Source organism: Triticum dicoccoides, chromosome 4A (genome assembly GCF_002162155.2).
Source record: "Triticum dicoccoides isolate Atlit2015 ecotype Zavitan chromosome 4A, WEW_v2.0, whole genome shotgun sequence".
Lineage (NCBI taxonomy): Eukaryota > Viridiplantae > Streptophyta > Magnoliopsida > Poales > Poaceae > Triticum > Triticum dicoccoides.
Genome location: NC_041386.1, coordinates 437,315,067 through 437,321,379, shown reverse-complemented (window position 1 = coordinate 437,321,379; position 6,313 = coordinate 437,315,067).

Here is a 6,313-nt window from a genome sequence, read left to right as displayed (position 1 = left end):
TTTATAGACTAAACTAGTGATAAAACAAGAAACTAAAAGACTCGATTGCAAGATCTAAAGATATACCTTCAAGCACTAACCTACCTGGCAACGGCGCCAGAAAAGAGCTTGATGTCTACTACACAACCTTCTTCTTGTAGATGTTGTTGGGCCTCCAAGTGCAGAGGTTTGTAGGACAGTAGAAAATTCCCCTCAAGTGGATGACCTAAGGTTTATCAATCCATGGGAGGCATAGTATGAAGATGGTCTCTCTCAACCAACCCTACAACCAAATAACAAAGAGTCTGTTGTGTCCCCAACAAACCCAATACAATGGTAAATTGTATGGGTGCACTAGTTCGGCGAAGAGATGGTGACACAAGTGCAACATGGATGGTAGATATAGGTTTTTGTAATCTGAAAATATAAAAACAGCAAGGTAACTAATGATAAAAGTGAGCGAAACCGTGTTGCAATGCGTTGAAACAAGGCCTAGGGTTCATACTTTCACTAGTGCAAGTTCTCTCAACAATAATAACATAATTGGATCACATAAGAATCCCTCAACATGCAACAAAGAGTCACTCCAAAGTCACCAATAGCGGAGAACAAACAAAGAGATTATTGTAGGGTACGAAACCACCTCAAAGATATCCTTTCTGATCGATCTATTCAAGAGTCCGTAGTATAATAACACGAAGCTATTCTTTCCATTCAATCTATTCTAGAGTTCGTACTAGAATAAAACCTTAAGACACAAATCAACCAAAACCCTAATGTCACCTAGATACTCCAATGTCACCTCAAGTATCCGTGGGTATGATTATACGATATGTATCACACGATCTCAGATTCATCTATTCAACCAACACAGAGAACTTCAAAGAGTGCCCCAAAGTTTCTGAGAGTCAAGACGAAAACGTGTGCCAACCCCTATGCATAAGTTCACGAGGTCACGGAACTCGCAAGTTGATCACCAAAACATACATCAAGTGGATCACGTGAATATCCCATTGTCACCACAGATAAGCACATGCAAGACATACATCAAGTGTTCTCAAATCCTTAAAGACTCAATCCGATAAGATAACTTGAAAGGGAAAACTCAATCCATTACAAGAGAGTAGAGGGGGCAGGAACATCATAAGATTCAACTATAATAGCAAAGCTCATGATACATCATGATCGTGCCGAATCAAGAACATGAGAGAGAGAGAGAGAGATCAAACACATAGCTACTGGTACATACCCTCAGCCCCGAGGGTGAACTACTCCATGCTTGTCATGGAGAGCGAGGGGATGATGAATATGGCCACCGGAGAGGGATTCGCCCCTCCGGCAGGGTGCCGGAACGGGTCTAGATTGGTTTTTGGTGGCTATAGAGGCTTGCGGCGGTGGAACTCCAGATCTAGGTTATTTTCTAGAGGTTTCTATATTTATAGGAATTTTTGGCGTCGGGAACAAGTCAGGGGGTCCCCGAGTAGTCCACAAGATAGGGCGGCGCGCCCGGGGGGTAGGGCGCGCTCCCACCCTCGTGGACGGCCCGGGACTCTTCTGGCCCAACTCTTTTACTCCCGGGGCTTCTTTTGGTCCATAACAAATCATCAAAAATTGGCACGTCAATTGGACTCCGTTTGGTATTCCTTTTCTGTAAAACTCAAAAACAAGGAAAAAACAGAAATTGGCACTCGACTCTAGGTTAATAGGTTAGTCCCAAAAATCATATAAAATACCATATAAATGCATATAAAACATCCTAGATGGATAATATAATAGCATGAAACAATCAAAAATTATAGATACGTTGGAGACGTATCACATTCCCATTTCTTGCATGGGGCCTAGAAATTCACCCAAGGACACACATGTGATTTTTCTACCAACTTTGGTGCACTGGAGCATGTGCTTGTAGTTCAAATTTGAATTATGCACATTAAATGCCCAGAAACTCAATTAATGTATAAAAAGGCTAGACGAACCCAGAATAATTCCAAAATTTAGCACGATACTTCTATTTGGTCTAATCTGCATGTGTAAAAAAATTAAGGCGGGAGAAGGCAGTGTACGTATGTCGTTTTGCACACGGAGGTGACACGTTCCCTCTCGGAACCACGAGCCTTCTTGAGGGAAGCTCCGGTTTGTAAGAAGCTTACACCAAAGCTTGTCACAATTCGGCCAAAAAATTTACCGCAACATGTTGGTGCCATGTCATGACACCATGCCAAGTTTCATGATTTTCAGGCGTGTTTTGGATTTACAGGAATTAAAAAAACCAAGTTTCTCAATATTTCCGGTCGAGCCACGACACCCAGATGTTTGAATTTCATTCCCTTTTTTGCGTGGGACCTAGAAATTCACCCAAGGACACACATGTGATTTTTCAACCAATTTTGGTGCACTGGAGCATGTGCTTGTAGTTCAAATTTGAATTATGCACAATAAATGCCCCAAAACTCAATTAATGCATAAAAATGCCAAAAGAACCCGGAATAATTCCAAATTTAAACACGACACTCATGTACTAGTTGCATGTTCATTGTACGTAAATGCTCTAGCAATTCAAACACCATCTTTTTCCTCCGTAACACCTGATGAATCTATGTACCTAGGGTAGGGTCATAGGCCTGACCTAGACACCCTCCCCTAGGACATCACCCTAAAGTCAGAAGCATTCAAGAGATATCATCATCCTCTCGACCAGAAACGTTCCACTCGGAAGACTCTATGTCACTCGACCATAGCAATGATCACTCGATAGACAGAAGATCGAAAGCCACTCTAAAAAGCAACGGTCGAGTGTTTACTCTATAGACTTAATGGTCATTATGTAACTTTATTACTAGCGTTACCAGAAACGCCCCATCTTTATGTACCTTAAACCCTTTGTAACTGAGGGCGGGAGGGGTCTAGCGAACTCTATATAAGCCACCCCCTCCTCAGGTACAAGGGTTCGCACCCCTGTAACACCACACACATATAATCCAGTCGACCGCCTCTGGGCACCGAGACGTAGGGCTATTACTTCCACCGTGAAGGGCCTGAACTCGTAAATCTTGTGTATACAACTTCACCATAGCTGGGATCTTGCCTCCTCATACCTACCGCCATTCTACTGTCAGTCTTAGAACCACGACAGTTGGCGCCCACCGTGGGGCAGGTGTCTTAGTGACTTTTTGGTGAAATTGTGATTTTTTCAATCCACATAATCATGGTTTCCGACAGTGGATTGGCTGAGGGCCGTGAGATCCGTCTCGACGCGCTCGTGTTCGTTGCCGACGACTCCGCCTGGCTTCAGGAAGCTCCCCTTGACATCGAGGCGCTCCTCGTCCACGGGGCGACGCACTTTCGCACGTGCGCTCGTGGCGTCCTTCTCTGGCAGCTGTCGACCCAGTATCGGTCGACTCCCGTGGTGTCTTCACTCCCCGCTGTTCGCCAACACAAGCGATCCGGTCGGTCGCGGCTTCAGCGGTGGGTGAAACACGTGGTGGCTCGCCAGTCAGCCACCCCACAAGTCGCAGCAATCGAGCCCGATGAAACTCTCTACGGCCTGTTCGACTGGCTCCGTCGAGACCGCATCCGAATGCGACAGCAGCGATCCTGCGGCTGAAGTCTTGATGGTCGACGGACCACATAGTTCTCCTGGCTTCCGCCGCGACGACGGCGGCGATGCTGGCGGCGATCCGTCATGCGCTCATGGGGAATACCGCCCCGAGCCTCTTTCTTCTCAACAGAGGGAAGAGCTTCGCTGCCGCAACATGGATGCACTTCACACGCCCATCGTTGGGGAAACCTCCGAGGCCCGGGCCTTGGAGGAGGCGCGCCTGGCCAACTTGGCTAAGCGCACTTGACTGGAGAACCTTCAGCATGCACTCGACGAGCCTGCTCCACAACGGATCCCCGAGTCCAGTCGACGACAGCTTTTTCCGCCTCAACCTCAGGTATACCGCACTCCGATTCAAAATCTCACGGCTGCAGCCCGTATAGCAGAGTCAATCCAGCCTTCCCAGTCGGAGGCTGGCAGAGGTTTGATGCAGACCCGGGCCTTACTCCGAGCAGCAGGAGAGCAGAACACAACAGTGTCTCAGTCGCGAAATAGGATTCATAGCAGATCTGTGATGGCAGATACAGTTCAGTCGGCTCACAGCCCAAGATCGCCCCCGCGGCGTGAGGGATGTGGATACCGGCAGGATCAGTACAGAAACCACAAGCGGTATGATCACTGACTCGGTCGTGATGACCGTTGTCGAGTGCCCACACCTCCTCCGAGGAGTGGATCATATGAGCCTCGACAATATGATGATAGACACCCTTGCAGTGGCGAGCGAAGAATACCAGCCGACCCAAGGGAACCAGGCTTTGATGTGAGATCTATTCTCGTTCAAGGTCTAGTTGACAGGAACACAACACACAGGGAGGGCCTTGACAAAGATCACCCGACTGGTAGCAGAGTTCATTTTTTAGGCCCAGAGTGTTTTAGCAGAGCCATGAGAGCCGCAGTGATTCCTCCCAACTTCAGGTTGGCGACTGGAGTAAGAAAGTTCACTGGTGAGTCTAAGCCTGACACTTGGCTTGAGGATTACTGAGTGGCTGTACAGGCCGGTGGCGGCAATGATGAAGTGGCCATGAAACATCTTCCTCTGATGTCGGAAGGTTCAGCCAGAGAATGGTTGACTCAGTTAGCGCCAGACAGTATATTCAGTTGGGAAGAACTTGCCTGAGTGTTTGTTAAAACTTTTGAGGGTACTTGCAAGCGGCCAGTGGGGTTAACGGAATTGAAGCATTGCGTGCAAAAACCGAATGAAACTCTGAGAGATTACATTCAGAGGTGGACCACTTTGCATCACACAGTGGAAAATGTATCCCACCATCAAGCAGTTTGCGCCTTCAAGGAAGGCGTTAAAAATCGGGAGCTGGTCCTGAATTTCGGTCGGACAGGAGATATGTCGCTGACTCGGATGATGGAAATAGCCACTCGGTATGCTAACAGAGAAGAAGAGGATCGACTCCGCAGTGGCAAGAGCAAACTAGTCGGTCAAGACACTGGTGGAGGCAATTCCAATTGGAAACAAAAGCGTAAAGCTGAGCCTACAGGACCCGGTGAAACTGCGATAGTGATTCAAGGAAAGTTTAAAGGGAAACCTAAGGGGCCCTAGACCCCTAAGAAAGTAAAAGATGCAGCTGGTAACGATGTGATGGATTTTCCATGTCACATTCACACAAAGAATGATGAAGAAGGCAATCTGATTTATCCTAAGCATACCACTCGACAATGTCGGGTTCTGATCGAGCAGTTCCGAGAGAAACAGCCTAATGAGAAGGAAAAAGAATCTAACAAGGATGAAGACAAAGAGGAAGATGATGGCTTTCCCAATGTCAATTCCACCCTAATGATTTTTGCTGATGTTGAGAGCAAAAGTCGACTGAAAGTGATCAACAAAGAAGTGAATATGGTTGCTCCGGCAACGACAACATACCTGAAGTGGTCACAAACAACTATCACATTCGACCAGTCTGACCACCCTGCTCACATAGCCACTCCAGGGAGGCAAGCGTTGGTGGTCGACCCAGTTGTTGGAGGTACTCGATTGACCAAAGTGTTGATGGATGGTGGTAGTGGTTTGAATATTATTGACGTTGAAACCTTGAAAGGGATAGGCATTCCGATGTCCAAACTTAGAGAGCCACATGAGCTTTCACGACGACATCCCTGGCAAGAAGGCTGAATCACTCGGCCAGATAACCTTGGACGTGGTTTTCGGCGATTCAAAGAATTACCGTAAGGAAAAGTTGACATTTGAAGTAGTGGATTTCCAGAGTGCTTATCATGCTATTCCGGGGAGGCCCGCATACGCGCGTTTTATGGCTTGACCATGTTACCTGTATCTCAAGTTGAAAATGCCTGGTCCCAGAGGAGTGATCACGGTCACTGGCAATCGGCAGAAGGCAGAGGAATGCTTCTAGAAGGGTTCCAAAATTGCCGATGAACAAATGGTAGCAGTTGAAATGCAAGAATATCATAAAAATACAGATCCGAGTGATTTGCTGCGAGCCAAGAAGCCTGCCACAGATTCTGCATTTCAGTCGTCTGGAGAAACAAAACCGATTCATATTCACTCGACCGATCCTAATGCTGCTCGTACTCATATCTCAACATCACTCGACAGCAAATAGGAAGAAGTGCTCATCCAGTTCCTCTGTGAGAACTGGGACATCTTTGCATGGAAACCTTCTAACATGCCAGGTGTACCTAGGGGACTGGCTGAGCACCGTTTGCGAGTCGACCCGAAAGTGAAGCCAGTCAAGGAACATCTTAGACGGTCTGTCGCACAGAAGA